This window comes from Neophocaena asiaeorientalis, unplaced genomic scaffold (genome assembly GCF_003031525.2).
Source record: "Neophocaena asiaeorientalis asiaeorientalis breed wild unplaced genomic scaffold, Neophocaena_asiaeorientalis_V1.1 scaffold71, whole genome shotgun sequence".
NCBI classification, from domain to species: domain Eukaryota; kingdom Metazoa; phylum Chordata; class Mammalia; order Artiodactyla; family Phocoenidae; genus Neophocaena; species Neophocaena asiaeorientalis.
This window is the reverse complement of record NW_020175439.1, coordinates 2,430,449-2,450,948: the sequence shown is the minus strand read 5'-3', so window position 1 is coordinate 2,450,948 and position 20,500 is coordinate 2,430,449. Positions and strand designations below refer to the sequence as shown.

At 44.7% G+C, this 20,500-nt stretch overlaps 1 long non-coding RNA gene across 1 annotated transcript; it reads right to left on the bottom strand.

The window, feature by feature from the left end:
• Positions 1–1,194: 1,194 nt before the first annotated feature.
• LOC112415027 (uncharacterized) lies at positions 1,195–19,352 on the bottom strand. The gene is made up of 6 exons (XR_003006263.1): positions 18,479–19,352; positions 17,643–17,728; positions 16,959–17,024; positions 7,029–7,544; positions 2,113–2,193; positions 1,195–1,635 (listed from the first exon to the last, which is right to left on the bottom strand). It is a non-coding gene; the product is annotated as an uncharacterized LOC112415027 (long non-coding RNA).
• Between the last annotated feature and the right edge of the window lie 1,148 nt (positions 19,353–20,500).

Below are 20,500 nucleotides of genomic sequence, written 5' to 3'. Positions count from 1 at the left end.
TGGAAAACAGTATGGAGGTTCCTCAAAAGAAATTAAAAAGAACTACCATATGATCCAGCAATACCACTTCTGGGTATTTATCCAAAGAAAATGAAAACACTAACTTGAAAAGATAAATTAATTAAATAAATTAATTAAAACAAAAAAAGAAAGAAAAGATAAATGCACCCCCATGTTCATAACATTATTATTTACAATAGCCAAGACATGGAAACAACCTGTGTCTATCATCCGATGAATAAAGAAGATATGACATAAATATATATATGTGTGTGTGTGTGTGTGTGTGTGTATATATATATATATATACACACACACACACATGTACATATGCACACACACACACACACACACGGAATATTATTCAACCACAAGAATAAAATCTTGCCATTTGCAAAACATGGATGGACCTTGAGGGCATTATGTTAAGTGAAATAAGTTAGAGAAGGACAGATTATCTTGCTCATATGTGAAATCCAATAAAACAAAAAGCAAGCTCATAGATACAGAGAACAGATGGGTGGTTGCCAGAGGAAAAGGTTGAAGGGGGGGGTGAAGGGGGTCAAAAGGTACAAACCTTCCAGTTATAAAAGTCAGGTGTTGCTCCGCAGCAAGAGACGCCACTGCAGTGAGAAGCCCGTGCACCGCAATGAAGAGTAGCCCCCGCCTGCCGCAACCAGAGAAAGCTTGTGTGCAGCAATACTAAAAACCATTGAATTGTACACTTCAAAGGGGTAAATTATATGGTACGCGAGTCATATCTCAATAAAGCTGTTACCAAAAGGGACACACTGACACACATATTTGTGGATAAAACTTTTACACACACACACACACACACACACACACACTGATGGCCAGGCCATGGGGAGGCCCAGTGGGGGAGTATGGTGACTCTGTAGCAGAGACAAGCAGTCTGATTCTCAAGCTTTCTCTGAGCAGCCCAGGTGGCCGGGGGAGAAAGCAGGTGGAAAAGACAGAGCCGATAACAACTAAGCAGAGCTAACAGTTGCTGAGAGCAACCATGAACCAAGCACTACAGAGAGCTTTACCCACATTATCTCATCACATGTACATGCACTTAAATGCACATACATAATTAAATATCACATCCCTCCCAGTGAGGTAGGTGCTCTCATAAACCCTAGCTTACAGATAAGGAAATGAGTTCCAGAAAGACGAAATAACTTACCCCCAGTTTCACAAGCTGTAAGGAAGGTGTGGAGACAGAGCCCGGGCAGCCTGCCCCTGAGCATAGGCACTTAATTCCGGATCAATGCCGCCTTCCCCAAGGGTGGAGGTCGAGGAGAGTGGGATGGTAGCGCACTAGGTGGGCCCAGGTGCCTGTGGTCCCAAGGAGCATGGAGAACTGGTCCTGTGGGTATGCCAGTGGCGTGCAGAGCTGCAGGAATTTGTGGAATTTGTGGTCACCACTCTTAGTTCTTGGTGATGAGATAATTTAAAGCTTGGTACATTCCAAGGTGCGGTGTAAGGAGGGCTGATCATGGGGGTTGGTCGTGGGGCTTTGAAAGTGATGATAGGTTGCTCATCATCCCAGATGGAGAAATAACTGAAGTCGTCCAAATCTCAAAATTCTATGAATTTCAGAGGGATGTACGTGCCAAGGACGTATCCCTGGAGGAAAGTTAAGGGAAATTCCATCACTTACCAACCAAATGTGGAAACAAAACATGCAAGAACCAGGACCCTGGAGGACACAATGATTTCTGTCAGAGCTTCCTAAACGTTCCATCACCAGGGGCATCTTTCCGTATCACTCTCTAAGAATAGCACATTTGGAAAAACTTCGTCTATCCCATTACATCTTAATGAGTAATTAACTTTTCAGTATTTTCATAAGTCAGAGAGACTTACAATTAATTGCCAGGTGGAGCTTCTGATAGTTGAGACCACCAACCTTGCCTGGCTGGGTTGCTAGAAGCCTCGAGCCAAGAAACACTGATCTCCTTGGCCAAGGCATCAGTACTTGGGAAGCTGTAGAATTTCCTTCCGTCAGGCTTTCCACAGTAATGGAATGGCCTTCAGGTCCCCTGAGAACTTCTGCAGGCCCCTAAGGGTACATGAGTCTTCTGTCAGGAACACTGTCCTCACCTTGTCTCCTGTGGTTAGGGCTGGTTTGTCACAGGCACAGTAGAGAGGGGACAGCTGTGGATTTTACCAGAGTTTGGGACCCTGAAAAACAAGGTGCTGTTTAACACTAAATGGAAGATTGCACAAACACCTCTCCCCAACTTTCTAGAGGGATGCCAAGCCTGAGTGATTTTGTTCTTTTCAATAAAGGCAATGTGTTAGGTCTAGAGTCTAGATTGGTGATGTCCAATAGAAATATAATGTGAGCCATCTTAGTAATTTTTAATTTTTCTAAGAGTCGCATTTTTAAAAAGTAAAAGGTAGAATTTTAATCATATATTTTATTGAAGCCAATATACCCCAAATATTCTCCATTTCAACATTAACATTACCATTAATAAGAATAAAATAGTAATGAGATATTTTGTATTATGGGGATACTAAATCTTCAAAATCCAGTGTGCATTTTACACTCAGCATATGTCAAGCTCTCAGACTAGCTACACTTCAAGCTCTCAATAGCCCCATGGGGCTAGTGGCTATACAGCTAATAAAAGAAGGAGCTTGAATTGGGACGCCTTCCTCAAACCCCAAGTCCGTGCCATTTCTGCTGCTTAAGCCCTGTGTTTGTTCCAACACAAGTAAATGACTTCTCTGCAGACATCCCTACAGCTTCCCCAGTCCAGCCACCCGTGCAGGGCATGGCTGCCTGCTGATGCCTGGGATCTGCAGGGACATCCCAGGGCCAGCAGGCCACTTGGGGCAGACAGGGTCCAGGGCCCTAAACGCCATTCATTAGATGACCCCTTTCAAGCTCCTAAAAGAGCATGTATTTCCCACTGGGGCCTCCCTTCTGACTTTCCAGAACTTGGCATTCAAATTGGGTTTATCTCATCCCCTCCCAAGCACTCCCCTCAGGTGCAGACTGAGTGGCTATTTCCTCGCCTGGGAACTGGGAATCAGATAAACAAAGCAGACACAGGCAGGGGAGCATATAGAAGCAAAGGAGAGAAAGAACTTTCAGGGTTCCCTGTGGTGCCCCAGTCCCTGCTTCAAGTTCCCCGCCCTCTGGCTCTGCGAGACATCCCTCCTACCCCAAAACAAGTTCTCCTTGTCACTTACAGTAATCCCCGTGGGATTACCCCAACCCGTATGCTCCTGGATTTTGTAGATTATCGGATCAATTGTACAAACAAACTCTAAAGAAAATCAAAGTCCAGAGGCAAATAAGTACAAAGAATTTATCTCGAGATGAAAAAACTGGGATTGGCTTCAGACAGAATTGGGTTCAGAGCGCGATTCTGCAACTACTTGCTGCTGACTTCATTAAAAAGAATTTACAGTTATACATACCCATGGTCTTGGAAGTCCAGTGGTTCTACAAGCTTTCTAACAAAAACGAGCAACCTCCTGCTCCATCTTCTACACCCTGATCCCCACTCTCTAGACATAACCGCTTTCAGCTACTCACTCTGATATTTATCTCTGTATATTCAAACACGACACTTACATGGCTCTATCTAGGTTCTGTTTAAATTTTAGATCTTATCTATTGGTTTTCCAAATGGAAAGAGGTTTTGGTCTTTTAAATCTCCCCACCCACTTCCCCTCCTCCATTCTCCAAAGAGAGCCATATTATAATTTTGGTTACATCAATATTCAGTGCTTACACCCTATAGCCATGTGATTATTAGACCATAAAGTGCGTTATATATAGTAATACCTTCTTTCTTAGACAACTTTGTGTTTTCCCTGGAGTTAACAACTGTCACTTTTCTTCATTTAACTTTTTATGTACTTATTACTAACTCATCACTAACTTTCCTTCAAAAGTAGCAGTCTCTCAGTACGATAAAATTCATTTGGTCCTGTACCAATGGCATCTTTTTCTGGAGACAACTCCCACCCGACTTCCTGGAAGAGCCCTCCACACTCCTGCAGCTGCCTGGACTGGTGGTTCTCCAGGCCAGTCCCACAGCGCCACTCTGGGTCTCCCCTTACCTTTGTCCTGGACGATTCTCCAGGTATGTTTCCTGGGATGGATCACCAGCTTACTTTAAGTCTTCCTATTCCTAGGATAATCTTCCAATTTTGGAAACACCCAAGGGTAAAAAGGAATTAAAATTGTCAAGATTTGGCTTTTTTTTGTTTTTAGATTGTTTGAGATTTTTCTTGTTTTTTTGAGGTAGGCTTGTATTGCTATAAACTTCCCTCTTAGAACTGCTTTTGCTGCATCCCATAGGTTTTGGATCATCGTGTTGTCATTGTCTTTTGTCTCTAGGTATTTTTGGATTTCCTCTTTGATTTCTTCAGTGATCTCTTGGTTATTTAGTAACCTATTGTTTAGCCTCCATGTGTTTGTGCTTTTTACGTTTATTTCCCTGTAATTGATTTCTAATCTCATAGTGTTGTGGCCAGAAAAGATGCTTGATATGATTTCAATTTTCTTAAATTTACTAAGGCTTCATTTGTGACCAGAGATGTGATCTATCCTGGAGAATGTCCTGTGCACACTCGAGAAGAAAGTGTAATCTGCTGTTTTTGGATGGAATGTCCTATGAATATCAATTAAATCTATCTGGTCTATTGTGTTATTTAAAGCTTGTGTTTCCTTATTAATTTTCTGTTTGGATGATCTGTCCATTGGTGTAAATGAGGTGTCAAAGTCCCCCACTATTATTGTGTTACTGTCGATTTCCTCTTTTATGGCTGTTAGCATTTGCCTTATGTATTAAGATGCTCCTATGGTGGGTGCATATATAACTGTTATATCTTCTTCTTGGATTGATCCCTTGATCATTATGTAGCATCCTTCCTTGTCTCTTGTAACATTATTTTAAAGGCTATTTTACCTGATATGAGTATTGCTACTCCAGCTTTCTTTTGATTTCCATTTGCATGGAATATCTTTTTCCATCCCCTCACTTTCAGTCTGTTTGTGTCCCTAGGTCTGAAGTAGGTCTCTTGTAGACAGCATATAGGTGGGTCTTGTTTTGTATCCATTCAGCGAGCCTGTGTCTTTTGGTTGGAGCATTGAATCCATTCACATTTAAGGAAGTTATCGATATGTATGTTCCTATCACCATTTTCTTAATTGTTATGGGTTTGTTTTTGTAGGTCCTTTTCTTCTCTTGTGTTTCCCACTTAGAGAAGTTCTAAAGCTTTTGATTTCTTCATCGAGTCTGAATGAGATCCTTGCTGGGTAGAGTAATCTTGGTTGTAGGTTCTTCCCTTTCATCACTTTAAATACAACAGGCCACTCCCTTCTGGCTTGTAGAGTTTCTGCTGAGAAATCAGCTGTTAACCTTATGGGAGTTCCCTTTTACGTTATTTGTCATTTTTCCCTTGTTGCTTTCAATAATTTTCCTTTCTCTTTAATTTCTGTCAATTTGATTGAGACTATGTGTCTCAGCGTGTTCCTCCTTGGGTTTATCCTGCCTGGGACTCTGCACTTCCTGGACTTGGGTGGCTATTTCCTTTCCCATGTTAGAGAAGTTTTCGACTATAATCTCTTCAAATATTTTCTCGGGTCCCTTCTCTCTCTCTTCTCCTTCTGGGACCCCTATAACGCGAATGTTGTTGCGTTCAATGTTGTCCCAGAGGTCTCTTAGGCTGTCTTCATTTCTTTTCATTCTTTTTTCTTTATTCTGTTCCATGGCAGTGAGTTCCACCATTCTGTCTTCCAGGTCACTTATCCGTTCTTCTGCCTCAGTTATTCTGCTATTGATTCCTTCTAGTGTAGTTTTCATTTCAGTTATTGTATTGTTCACCTGTTTGTTTGTTCTTTAATTCTTCTAGGTCTTTGTTAAACATTTCTTGCATCTTCTTGACCTTTGCCTCCATTCTTTTTCTGAGGTGCTGGATCATGTTCACTATCATTATTCTGAATTCTTAGTCTGGACAGTTGCCTATCTCCACTTCATTTAGTTGTTTTTCTGGGGTTTTATCTTGTTCCTTCATCTGGTACATAGCCCTCTGCCTTTTCACCTTGTCTACCTTTCTGTGAATGTGCTTTTTGTTCCACAGGCTGCAGGATTGTAGTTCTTCTTGCTTCTGCTGTCTGCCCTCTGAGGATCTGGCATTTCTGAAGTTGTCTTGGTGTTTTGGATATGTACAGAATTCTAGGTATGGAGAAGTAATTTTCTCTCCGAATTTTGAAGGCATTAGTCCAGATTTTCTAGTTTATATTTTGTTTTTCTTAAGAAGTCTGACACTATTCTCATTCGTAATATCCCCTTCCCTCCCCCTCGAAGATTATAGGGTCTCCCCTTTGCCCCTGGTGGTCTGAAATTTCACGATTACATGCCTTGTGTGGATCTATATTCATGCATTGTGCTTGGTGCTCTGTGGACCTTTTCTGTCTGTACATTCATGTCTTTCAGATATGCGGAAATTTCTCAAATTATGTCTTTGACACTTCTCTCCCCTTTATAATCTCTGCTCCATCTCTATGGAACTCCTATTATTCAGATGTTAGACTGTCTGGAAGGATCCTATAATTTTATTATGTCTATTTTCCATCTCATGTATGTTGTTATTGTTCTACTTTCTGGGTGATTTCCTTAACTTTCATGTTCTCTTTTTCTTTCTGCTCTTAAACTTTGAAGTCCAAGGATTATTTGTTTTCTGAATGTCCCCTTATTACAAACTCCTGTGCTTGAGTATGTATTCTGTGGTGATCAACCGATCACAGGACCTTGGTGTTGTTGCCCAAGGGTTGTTTCCTACTGCTAGCTAGACTGCCTGTCTCTTCCCAAGCTCCTGTTGTTTTGATGGGGCACTTCCAGTGGGGACTCTCAACCCTCAGCATCTTTAAGTTCTATGTCCTGAGCCGGTCATCTTCCCCAGAAAGGAATCCTACAGCCTCCTGCCTGGAAGATATCAACCTGGCTGCCAGTGCTCTTGGAGCAGGGTGGTGGAGGGGCCGGTGGTCTCACCATTCAGCATACAGACTGTAGCTCAATCCCCAGTGTAGCGTAGTGCCCTCTCCTCAGCTGTGCAACTGCCCAAAGCCAGCAGCTCCAGGGAACCAATGTCTAGTCTTCTGCTAGGATGAGAGAGGATCTGTGCAAATTTTCAACAAATCCTACAGTTAGCCCCATCTGTACCATTTTCAGAGGATTCTTCATACTTCAAGCTTCTTTCACTGCCTGCTACAATAAACCATTCTCTGGTCTGTTAAATTGACACATGTCCATCTCGTCTCAGCTTTGCAGATCTTATTGCTATTGTTTACTGTCCTCTTCTATTGCAGTTGTTTTACAGCCATTAAAAAAATCTCTTGAATGTGACGTTTTAGCAGAATTTCAGGAAGGAGTAGTGGTAAACTAGTGCATTCAACCTGCCACGTTTAACCAGAAGTCTCACTGTGTCACCTGGGCAAGCTACTTCATGCTTCTAGGCCTCTTCTTCCTCATCTGGAAAAGGCTGCCAGTAATACGTACCTCACGGAGCTGTTTTAAAAATAAAATAAGGTAATGTTTGTAAAGCATGATGTATGGTTTCTGGTACATAGTATGTACTCAGTGCATAGAGTTTACTCTTTTCAGTTACCAGATCCACCCTGAGAAAATGGCATGCAACACAGCAAAAAAAATATTCAGGTTAGATCAAGTACAACTTCCGAAATTCATAAAAATTAGATCCTGGAAGTAATTATTTGTCAAACATGTCATCTTTCCACACTCAGAATATAAGAATATGGTAGACAGCCACATCCTGGGTCACTTTAGATATAGTGCTTTTTGAACACAGAACTGGAGGAAATGACCTCTGAAATTATGAGAGATCATCTCTGATGAATAAGTATCACAGGGAAATAAAGCAATGGTAATATGGCAGCCCACTGTTCCTGGGAATTTGAATTGCTTTATTTCCAGGCTGGTAGCTCGTTGGGATATTAGAACTCTCTGAGTGATATAATGCTAGGATAGGAAACATACAGATAGACTGCACTAGTAAGTGGTGTTAAGGTAGTATGGCAAATGTGTATTTGCATTCAAGCTAGAAAACAAATCTGAATTGAAACAAGGAACACCCAGCCTTTAGATTAACCACAGGGCCTTCAGGAACTAGGATTCTAGACTGCTCAGCCTTTGGAAACACACAGCTGTCATAGGAGTTGTTTGAAGGGGGTTCATCCATAGAATCTGCTATCTTTTTTATCCAGGGTGAGTTGAAAAAATGAAAAGTTCCTACTGAGAATATTTGGGAATATAGAAACTTTGGGGAGTGAGAGAGACAGAAACATGGCCTTTCTGAGGAGTAATCATGCCTGACCATTTTCAGAGGGAATTAACATGTACATAGGTGCTGCTGTTAGGGGAAAAGAGTTGTATGTAATTTATAGTTAACAAAAAAATATTTGACAAGTCTTCTGCAAAAGCTCTACTTTTAAAGAAACCATAGCTGTGAGAATGTTCTCAGCCATGGAGATCCAGCTTATGGACAGGAAGGAAGGAGTGCTCATAAATAGGAACTGTCCTTGTGGAAGAACTGTCAACTCCAGAGGCATCCAGACCCTGGGCCTCACACCCCTCTTTTGCTTCCTTTAAAATTTTCAGTTATTACATATTCAATGTTTTATAAAATTAACATAAGCAAAAAGAAAAATTCCTTGAAATCCTGCCACTAATCTTAGCTTTTTCATCAAGGATCTTCGTGTATGAGGAAAAATCTAGAAAAATTTGGCTTGAACATGGCACTACCTTCCTACAGCAATGCGAAGGTTATAACCCACGCATAGAGGGGTAGTCCTCCAGGGCCGGGTTTGAGAGGGCCTCCACAGCTACTCTATTCTCACCATTACGGACTCATCTGTACTGGACAAACAGGAGGACACAGTGAGTCCCCGATGAAAGGTCAACATCTTGCTGGCCATTAACACACCTTAGCAGGGATTACTGTGCTTTAATAAGGCCAACACCTTTGAAAGTAGAGCCCAAGGCCCTGAAGGAAAGGGCTTTGTTAATTACAAAGGACTGTATGAAGAACGTGTTATTATTGGTCCAAAGCAATGGAATTCTAGGTTAAAGTGTGATAGAGCCTCTGCACTGAAGTCACTGGCCTCATAGGTTACCAATACCAACAAAAGTCAGGTACCAGAAGGGAAAATATGAGTCACGAGAGACAACTGTCTAAAGAACATATGCAATCATGACACACGAAGACCTAGGACGCACGTCAACCTGTCTTGCAGAAAGATAAGAGGATCACAGCCAAGTTGAGAATTTCCTGCACGTGGAATTGTAAGCTGGGGAGCCACTGGGCCAGGTGGCTTGTGACTTGCCTGGATTTTAGAGATTGTCACGGTAACTGCAATGATAAATGCATGAAACCCTCCTCCAAGGCTGGTGTGATTGTAAAATTACACAACCTCTTTGGCAAACAGCTTGACAGTTCCTCAAAAGGTTAAACACAGAGATACGTTATGACCCAGGAATTCCACTCCTAGAGAGAATTCCACCCAAGAGAACTGAAAACACATGTTCAAACGAAACCTATACACTAATGTCCATAGCAGCATTACTCATAATAGCCACACAGAGACAACTCAAATGCCAATCAACTGATCAGTGTACAAACAAAATGTGGTATATTCACACAATGGAATAGTATCAGCCATAAAAAAGAATGAAGTATTGATACATGCTACAACATGGACGAACCTTGAATACATCATGTTAAACTGAATCAGACACAAAAGACTACATACTATATGCTTCCATTTATATAAAATGTCCCAAATAGGCAAATCCATAGAAACAGGAAGCTCATTAGTGGTTGCCAGGGCCGAGGAGGAGTGACTACTAATAGGTATGGGGCTTCTTTTAGGGGTAATGAAAATGTAAACTTAAAAAGGTCTTTTGGGCTTCCCTGGTGGCGCAGTGGTTGAGAGTCCACCTGCTGATGCAGGGGACACGGGTTCATGCCCCGGTCCGGGAGGATCCCACATGCCGCGGAGCGGCTGGGCCCGTGAGCCATGGCCGCTGAGCCTGCGCGTCCGGAGCCTGTGCTTCACCAAGGGAGAGGCCACAACAGTGAGAGGCCCGCGTATCGCAAAAAAAAAAAAAAAAAAAAAAGGTCTTAGCCTCCCTCCCAATACACCATATATGTATCAGGAAATAGCATGCAAGAAAGGGTAGGGATCGGAGACTTTTCCACAGTGAAGCAGCCAGTGCCATTTTTCTTTAATAACTGACAATGAATATGTCTAGTCATTTTCATGATCATTGAACATACTACATAGAAGGAACAACAGAATCAGAGGTGTGGGACCAGCTCCCAGGCTACCCCTCTGGCTTTGGTTGGCTGTTTCAGGAAGGAAGGAGGCCAACTCCATGAGGCCCCACCCTGGCAGGTGTGTGGGCAGGAAGAGAAACCAGGAAACACTGGCGCTGATGGAAGAGATAGAACCGCACCCAGCCAGTGGCTGCTGTCACAGTGCTGAGTCCCTCTCAGCCATGTGAGGAAACAGAATGGAGAAAACCCAGCCTGATGACAGGAGCCTTTCAGCTGGGTCTCTTCCCCACCAATCCTGTCTTCTGCTGACAATTTTACCCCTGTAGACACAGCTTCTAGCAAAACACCTGGCATATATGGGAGTTCAGTGAATATTTGTTTAATGAATTAATAGCAGCATCACCTATGACAGCAAACAAAAAAGAAGCAACTTAAATGTCCTACAACAGACTACTGATTTGTATACATTTATGATATCTCTAGCAGGTTATATAACAGTACAAAAAGTATGATTCCAAACTTTATAAAAATAAACCTGTATACAGAAAAAAAGCCTAGGCAAATATACACAATAATATTAAGTTATTTCTAGATAGTGAAACCAAGGGTGACTTTCCTTCTCCCTCCCCATCCTTCTCATTCATATTCATATTGTTATCACTTACCTATCTGTAGTTTAAAATAAAGAGCATAAATTATTTGCATAAATGAAAAAGTTAATAAAAATTCCACTTGCATGCGAAAAAGGCATTTGACACAATAATTCCTGTTTTGGGATATCAGTCCAAGAAAATAATGCCAAATACCAAAGAAAATAATGCCTACAAGAATTAAGTAAAATGTATTTTCTATACATGATAAAAATATATAGTGATTTTTAAAAGATATTCATGATGTTCAAAACATTAGATGTTCAAAAATGTTCAAAAACACTAGAACAATGCTTTAACACATTATGGAATGCTACTGATAATAAGTAAATTAACTAGGATAAAAATAGCTGGTGTGCGATCTCAAGTATATAACAAAGGAGAATAAATATCGTAAGCAGACTAGACTATAAAGAACCAGAGGAAAACCTTCAGAGGCAAACTAAGGCGCCATTAGCAGAAGGTATAATTGACTCTTTGCCCTTTGTTGATTACGGTTCACTCCACTTGCCACCTCTGACCAGAACAGGGTGGATTCTTTCTCAGTGATTCACAGATTAACCGAAAAACCTGCAGACTTATTAGACACCCGGAGGCGCGGCGGAACGCATCTCACTCAGGACGGCACCTGGCTACCTCCAGCCTTGTGTCTGGCTCAGGGCTGTTCTCTGCCAACACAGCGGGCCGCGCGCCCCTGATGTGAGGACATCAGCCTAACCGCGGCCACAGCCTAACCCCTCCATTCTGGACCCCACGGTTCCCTTTCCAAGCTCTAGGTCACCTCATCCTCAGAAGCTTTGTGGAAGCAAATCTGAACGTTATCACATGCACTCTGCTCCTCAGGGAGCAGAGCTGAGGGGAGATCTGAGGGCCTGGCGGAGAGTGTTTGGGGTGTGGACACCCTGGAGAAGAAACGAGATCCAAGTCACCAAGCACTCCCTTCCACAAGGCGTCCTTGCGTGTTGGACAGCTGGGTGTCGTGGCTGTTTTGTGTGGCTATTCAGTAGCTAAGGCCTGAATTGATGGCTCAGGGAAGCAGCCCCGCGCAGCCCCGGCCTGAGGACTCCAGCTTTGGCCAGTGGGCGGACTGTGGTGCTCTCTGCTGCCACCCAGTGGATCTACAGCGAAAGGTCAGGAAGTTTAATCGGGAGGGTCTCAGTGTGGTCCCCGGACCAGCAGCATCAGCAACAAATTCTTGGCTGTCCCGGAAATTCTGGGAGTGAGGGCAGCAGTCTGTGTTTTAACAAGCCCCCGCTCCAGTTGATTCTGATAAACATTTAAGTTTGAGAAGCACTGGCTTAGACTGAGTAGTGATTTGCACCCTGAGTCGCATGAAACGGATAATAAGATATTTTTTTCCAATGGGAATAGCTAATTTTCCTTATTAATGATGAAGTGTCATAACTTCTATAAGAACAAAGTTCACCAGCCACTTTAAAAAAATTATTCATCTCCTTCTCAGAAAGGACAAGGAGGCATAAAACCCAACTCCTCTGTTCTTTGTCCAAAATCTGATTACAAACATCCACTGCTTTCCTATTTCTGGGAGTGGCATTCGAAGTCCTCCAAAAATATGGTCCCAAACCTCTTTTCCAGCCTCACCTCCAATCACTCTCCACTTCATTTATCCTAGATTCTAATGAACTGACTGATTCTCTGAATCTTGCCTGCATCCAAGTGTTTACTTTGTTCTTTCCACTAAAGACACGTCCATCTGTAAGCTTAAAATCTTATTTTAAAATGCCCTAAAATATTGCACCCATTTTTAACGCCCTCTCAGACGCCATTTCCTCCATGAAGCCTTCCCTAATTAGCCCAGCCAGTAAGGACCTGTCCCATCGTGAACCACCAGCGCACTTCATCTATACCTCTTTTTTAGTGCTTTAGACCCTACTGCTTTTTAGTTCTTAGTGGACATTTTTTATTCCTTTAATTCCAGGGACTGAGCCCTACTTATCTTAACGTTGACCAGTGCACAGTAGGTGTACGGCAAACGCTTTTCTTTTTTGCGGTACGCGGTCCTCTCACTGTTATGGCCTCTCCCGTTGCGGACCACAGGCTCCGGACGTGCAGGCTCAGCGGCCATGGCTCACGGGCCCAGCCGCTCCGCGACATGTGGGATCTTCCCGGACCGGGGCACAAACCCGTGTCCCCTGCATCGGCAGGCGGACTCTCGACCACTGCGCCACCAGAGAAGCCCGGCAAACGCTCTTTGAAAGGTGCAAGTGAAAAACTTTGGCCCCTCACAAAATAGTAGCTCACAAGAAATGCTGGAATTCAAATCAGCACGATGCAAACATTGCGACATAAAGGTAACTGTGGAGTCCCAGTTGACCAGGTGACCTGGACGAGGCTGGGAAGACTAACCTTGCTGTTGTCCAAAGTCCTCTTTGAGACTCCACCACTGGTGGGCAGGGCCATGGATACCCAGCACCCACTAATCTACCACATCATAGCCAGAAGTTGCCACCAACGCCCCCTGCTGGCCACCACAGTGGTCATGCTGGGACTCCCAGCAGGTAGCCCCGTGAAGCCTTCCATCCCATCAGCCTCTTAGCCCCTTAAGGAGCCCACCTGAGAACCCAGGAGCCCTGAGAAAACTACACTGCAGCAGCCACCACTAATACCTGATTGGGAACGCAGCCTCCAGCAGACCCTGAGCCTTTGGTTCAAATCTCCTGTTGCCATCTTAGGAAGATGGTGTTGACCCTGTAATTTCTCTCCTCCTGGGCCACTTGCCCAATGGTCTCCATCCTCGCTGCCCTCCCCAATAAGTTCCTATATTTATGATTTTGACCATGTGGACTTGCTAGAGGAGAGACACCCAGTGGGCCTGACATGAGCTGGGACAGAGAGTGCCCTTGAAAGAGGACCTGAAAGCCGGGGGGCAGTCAGAGAGTAAGGAATCAAGGATCCTCAGAGAAAAATGTGTAAGAAGCAGAAGATGATCGCCAAAATAGACAAGAAGAGATAGTGAGGCCTGAGTGGGCAAATGGGAAAGGACAGTCCACGCAGTAGTCTGGGGCTGACACAGCCGTGGCCTGGGGCTTGAGCGTGTAGAGTCCTAGGAGTGTACAGGCATAGGGATCTGGGTGCCTGGCTCCCTTTGGAATGCCTAGGCCTCTTCAGACAGACCTTGGCCTCTTATGTTGAAGCTCCCTCATGTATCTGACACTAGAGTCACTGAAAAAAACCCCAACTTTGTGGGCAGCCTTCTTTCAGGATCACCTCACTGACCCATGAGTTCCACATCCTGGATGTAACCCTTGGGTGAGCAGTCCAGAGGCAGGTCTCCTTTACTGGGGGGAAAGAGTCAGCCTGGGGCAGGGGTGTTCCCAGGGCTCACACTCTCCTCATCGCCTTTTATAAATACCCTCAAGCTGCTTTCATTTAATTTTCTGTGAATGTGTCCAGTGGGACACACATAAATTCTGGATGAAACATTGAAAAGCTGACTTGAAAGAAATAAAATAAACAAGAAGGAGTGTTTGCCTCTGGGTAGAGAGTGGAGAGACTGGGGTTAAGGATGGAGGACTTATTTTTCACAGTTTTACTCTATTATACTGTTTTCATTTTTATCATCTGCCACTTAAAAAACAATTAACAGATAACAATTAAAAGAATAGACAAGTCACAGAAGGACATCTTATAAAATAAACCCATTGACAATACAAAAGGAGACTAACCTGATGAAAGAAGTTATTCTATTACTTAGAGAGGTTAATTAGCAAAAGTGAGGGGTGGGGGACCCGGAGGGATGGCCACATCTGTATATTGTTGGTCTATGCAAATTGGTAAACCCTTCTGAAAAGCACTTTGGCAACATTCATAGAGACGTAAACATTTCTTTTTCACTTGATACCCCAGTAATTCCAGTTCTCGTTATCTAGCCAAAGCAAATAATTTGAATATGGAAAAAACTACAGATAGAAAATATTCACTGTAGGAAGGCAAAATTTAGAATCCTAGACATCCAATAACATAGGGATGGTAATTAACTGATGCGATTCATGCAATTCGTCGTTATGCAGCATTTTTAAAGAGATAAAGGTTATCTATTATCAGAAACAATGCTTATTCTAATGTTAGGTGACAGCAAAGCATATATAAACTCACATCAATACTGTGGGTATAGTTAGGCTTAAACAAAAGCATAGGAGGGACTTCCCTGGTGGTCTAGTGGGTAAAACTTCGTGCTCCCAATGCAGGGAGCCCGGGTTCGATCCCTGGTCAGGGAAGTAGATCCCACATGCCGCAACTAAGAGTGCACATGCCACAACTAAGGAGCCCACCTGCTGCAACTAAGGAGCCCACTGGCTGCAACTAAGGAGCACACGTGCCGCAACTAAGGAGGCTGCCTGCTGCAACTAAGAGCCAGTGCAACCAAATAAATAAACATATATTTTTTAGAAAAGAAGATACACGTACCCTAATGTTCAAAACAAAAAATGCATAGGGGGCTTCCCCGGTGGCGCAGTGGTTAAGAATCCTCCTGCTAATGCAGGGTACACGGGTTCGAGCCCCGGTCTGGGAAGATCTCACATGCCACGGAGCAACTAAGCCCGTGCGCCACAACTACTGAGCCTGTGCTCTAGAGCCCTTGAACCACAACTACTGAGCCCACGTGTCACAACTACTGAAGCCTGCGTGCCTAGAGCCCGTGCTCCACAACTAGAGAAGCCACCACAGTGAGAAGCCCACGCATCGCCATGAAGAGTAGCCCCTGCTCACCGCAACTAGAGAAAGCCCGCACGTAGCAATGAAGACCCAATGCAGCCAAAAATAAATAGAATAAATTTTTTTTTAAAGGATAAAAAAAATGCATTGGAAAAAGACTGGAAGGAAATGTGCTAAAATGCTCAGGATGGCTGCATTAGGCTGGCGGGGTTATTTTCCAATTTTTTGTTAATACGGTTACTCTATTTTATATGGAAAAATAAATATGTAAAGAAAGAAGGGACATCTTTCAATCCCTCTACCTGCCAAGCAGGAGCATGGGTGAGGCCTCTTGGCAAACTGAGGTATGATCCTATTTTTAGAAACTTCTGGCTAAGAAATGTATACGTAAGAAAGAACAAACACCATAAGGCACGCCTCTATTGACAAACGTTCAAAGAGCTACTCCTGGTGTGTAAGGATTCCAGCTCCTGGAATGTTGAAGTTAAAAGGAAAGTTTACCCAAACTTTAAAACCGCACGTACTTGTACCTTACTGCATCTCATGAAATAAGATCCATGTCACTGAACTCTTTTAAAATAAAACAAAAAGGAGAAGAAAAAAAAAAAAAAGGAAAGTTTACCAAATGATGTTCACATTTTGATCATCAAGGGTCCAAATAGAACATGGCTAAACAAACATGGCCACTAGCACCCAGCTGGCCCTGAATGAGGTGCATAGCATCCCTCCTCACCCATGTGACCATCCAGGTTGCAAGCACAAGGGCCCATAAAGGCAGCAGCCAAGGAACAACGGCAATTCCAGGCCAGAGCTGGGTGTTCCCAGGGATGACGGAGGATGCTGTGCTCTTTGTTCTCCAAGGGAGGAAGCCAGTGAGACCATGGTCTCTGTGAGCCTGGAATTAGATATGCGAGCACCACAGGCAACTCAAAATGCCCCTTCCCAAACAGGCAAAGAACTAGGTGTTCCCTCAGATCAATACTATTCAATATTTGTTCAGCATATTTGAGGGACAAAAGGCAGCAGTATGATGGGTAAGGAAGGGGAAAGAATCTCTGTGGTAGCATAAGGTCTCTTCTCCACCGTGGAGGGAAGGTAAGCTCAGGACACCCAAGCCTGGACATCCCAACTCAGCCTAGCCAAGGCTCTGTCTCTATCTGGGTTCACCTTTAGAAACAGCTTAGTCTTCAAACCATTAGGCAATTATGTCCCCCTTGTGGGGTCTCATCCCTCCCCAGTGCAGCTATTAAGGTCCTGACTTCCCGTAGAGTATTTAAAACAAGTCTCTTATAGTCTCACCTCCATTCATTCATTTGTCCCAGATGCTAATGCAACAAACTGGCGGATCCTCTGAATAGTGGTTGCCTTTGGGAAGGAGAAAAGGGAATGAGGCAGGGAATGAGAGACAAAGGGGGAAAGTTTTCTTTCTCTTATTTAAAAATGTGAAGCAGATATGACCAAATATGAACCACTATTAATTCTTGGTGGTGGGAACACAAATTTCTCAACAAAATGAACCAAAGTCTTCAAATGGAAATTCTAAGACCCAGTGCCACGCTGCATTATCTTGCCTATTTCTGTCTTCCCCATATTTGATGCTCCCTAAATATCTTTGTTGCTGAGGTTGGTAGTAAAGTCACAGGGACTAACTCCACACCTGGCCTCTTAACATCTGGGAAGCAGCTCTGGACATACAGTGGCAGTCCTCCCACGTGCTGACCATGTGATGACCAGGAGGGAGAGCTCGATGCTTCCTGCCTGCACGCCTCTGCCCATCACAGGGGTGGACTAACCTGGTTATGCTGGGCACACCTAACCTTTCCATGGGGCCTAGACTGGAAGGATTTTAGAATCCAGCAGCAATGACACAGACCAAAAAAAAAATATTGTTTTTAATTTCCATGAAAGGGAGGTGGTAGTAGAGTGAACTGTTTCAGAAAATGAAGCTGGTTTAGGAAGCCACGTGTGAATCAGGAACAATACCTGGGTCACAGGAGAAGCCGGCAGGCAAGTCGAGGGGAGGCCTGTTCTGTTTTCTAGTTCTTCGTTATCTAAACGCCAGGATACATCTGCCCAGGGAGAGTGGACAGGGACACGGACTGTCTCCTTCTGGAGGTGCCAGGAGCCCCGGAGGGACCCTGTCACCCATCTTTTTCAGATCCTGTCTCCTTGTCTAGCTCTGTAGGGAGCACTGTGCCCGTCTCCAAAGAACGCCATACTCACTCCCAGTGACAGGCCAGGAATGACTGGCACCTGATGAAAGGCAAGGCGGCCAATCCCAGAGATGGACCAGGCAAATCAAGGAGCTGGATTGGAAGGCTTACCAGCCTGGCCCTTTCAAAGGCAGGAGGGCATTTAACTAGAGACACCTGGTTTATCTTACTCTCCGAGTCCTTTCCAGGAAACAAGCCTGTCCTGGAAGGGCCAGAGGCCAGAGGCAGTTGGAACGAGGTTAGCTAGGCTGGCGGCCTGCAGCCGGCGGGAAGAGGCTTGCAGAGAGGAGCGGGGTGGGGCTGGCTGCCGTCCGTCCTGGCAGGCCTCAGAGTCCAAGTGCAAACTTGTGACCCAGAGGCCAGGCCCCGTGACCGCCAACGAACCTCCCAGCCCTTGCGCCTAACTGTCCTTAGCTGAGGGGGTCAGTGGGAGCTGTTCTAGAGGGGCAGCGAGGGAGAAGGGCCAAGGTATGGGGAAACTGACTGTAGAGCAGCAGACAGGGGACTTCATCCCAGCCCCACTGTTGACTAGCTGGTGACTTAAGACAAATGACGTCTCGTTCTGTACATGTTCCCTAACGTGTGAAAGGGGGTAACACTACCTACCTTGCAGGATGCAGATGAAATCAGATAAAGATCCCTGGCCCACAGGAGTCTGCCCGAGTGCAGCTGCTACCCTGCTGAGGGATCTTAGATGTTAAGAATCATTCCCACTGCCCCCAAATAAGGTCCATCCACAGGGCAAAATTTATTGGTCTTCGTGCAGTCCCTGGGTAGGGCTCAGAAGGAATGCCCTCCGTCTGGTACGTGGATGGCGAGGCAGGTACCTATCACCTCTCCCATCCGGCATACATAAGCCCCACCCTAACTGACACCCCAAGTTAAGGAGGCGGGGAGCCAGCTTTCACAGCTGACTCCTTCCACTCCTGGGCCTTGGCTGGGCAGAGGGGTCCCCTTCCTTCAAGATGACCTGCACACAGCTCTTAGGCCTGAAGCTGGCTCTGCCCCACAGAACTTCTCCCTCCCTGCACAAAGGTCAGACCCTGCCCACTGGCAGGGCTCCAGAGCCCAGGCCCACCCAGCTTAGCAGAAACACGTGCCACCTCCACAAGGCAGCCCACTGCTGTCCAGGGTCTCCAGACTGCAGCCCGACCACCCCCTACTCTTGAACGAGCTACTCTGAGGTGAGGGCTTTTATTAGTGATCACAGTCAGTGGTGTCCCACTGAGGACAACTTACTGATTTCAGGTTCCAAGTGCAGTTTTAAGTGTAAGACTAATATGAAAGGTGCATTACACAAGATTATTATGGTTACGTACCATTCCAGAAGAAGGTTCTCATCCCAAAGTCTCCTGGGGGCTGGGAAGGTAAATGTTCCCTGAGACTCACCCAAACCCAGGGACTTGCTGATGTCGCCCAAGTCCACCTTCCACACAGGGAGATGCTGGGGTGGCCCGAAGATCACCCCACGAGATCAGGCCCCGATAAGTCAGGTTAGCACAGCACCAAGGGGGCATCAATGGCAAAACGAGAGATCCAAAGATCACAGTAGCCAACGGTTCTCCATCTCTCCTACATACTCCTTCTAGATTAATCTTCATTTAACACACTTCTAATGACACTATTCTCCATCTCAGAAATAGTTACCAGGTACCCCTGGCCTACAGAATTAAAAACGTGTTGTCCTAGCATCGCAAGTAATTCATAATATGGCCCCCAAAATACCTATATGCTTGAAAAGACCAGAGATCTACTCAAGTTAACTCAAGAAAACATTTCAAAGGATACTCATGGATCAACTGAGAGTTGTCAGAAAACAAGAAAGCTCTAAAACTCAACCACTCTTTCCATCAGTGTCTCTGCTTCTCTTTTCAGTTTCCCTTCTCTTTATTGCCCTGCTTCCTCTGGTTATGCAGTTTCCATTCCCTCACAGTCTCAGCTAGCACAGAATGACCACTCCCAATACCTTCTAAACCTTGGCAACTCTCAGCACCTCCTTGCAGTTCAAGTCTGTGGCTTCAGAAGTTAACTTTGATTTCTCTGTGCCTTTGATTAAAGCACTCAGAGTGGAGGCAAGCAGCAGGCTATTGGGTTGCACAGACACTCACAAACGAAGGGGAGAGCTGAAGGACGAAGAACCAGGAGGACTTGGGAGGCCCTAACACAGGATCAAATGGAAGACTGTCGTCCTCCAGGGCAGCGGGTGTGGTGGGAGGCAGCAGAGCTCCTCAGCTCCGAGTGTGAACTCCAGACGCAGACCCAGACTCCAGTCCTGGCTCTTCCATGGGCTGCCATGTGCCCTGGGGAAGGTTAGTAACTCCCTCTGCCTGTCATGACCACCTGCTCAGAGGGTGGTCAGAGGAATCAAGTGAGTAGATACAAGTGAGGGTTTACAACAATGCCCAATATACAGCAGTAAGTGCTCAACACACTTAGCTATTGAACTGTACGTGGAAAACCAGGGGAAACCAGTGGCACTGGCTATAGACGGAGGGCTAGCAAAGCCCAAGGGCAGACAAATTTGGTGTGCCATAAATATACGAAGGACTTAATATTTGTATCTAATTTCCACTTAGCTTGATAATCATTTTTGTAATCACACTGTAAGCTTATAAAGGTCCCAGACAG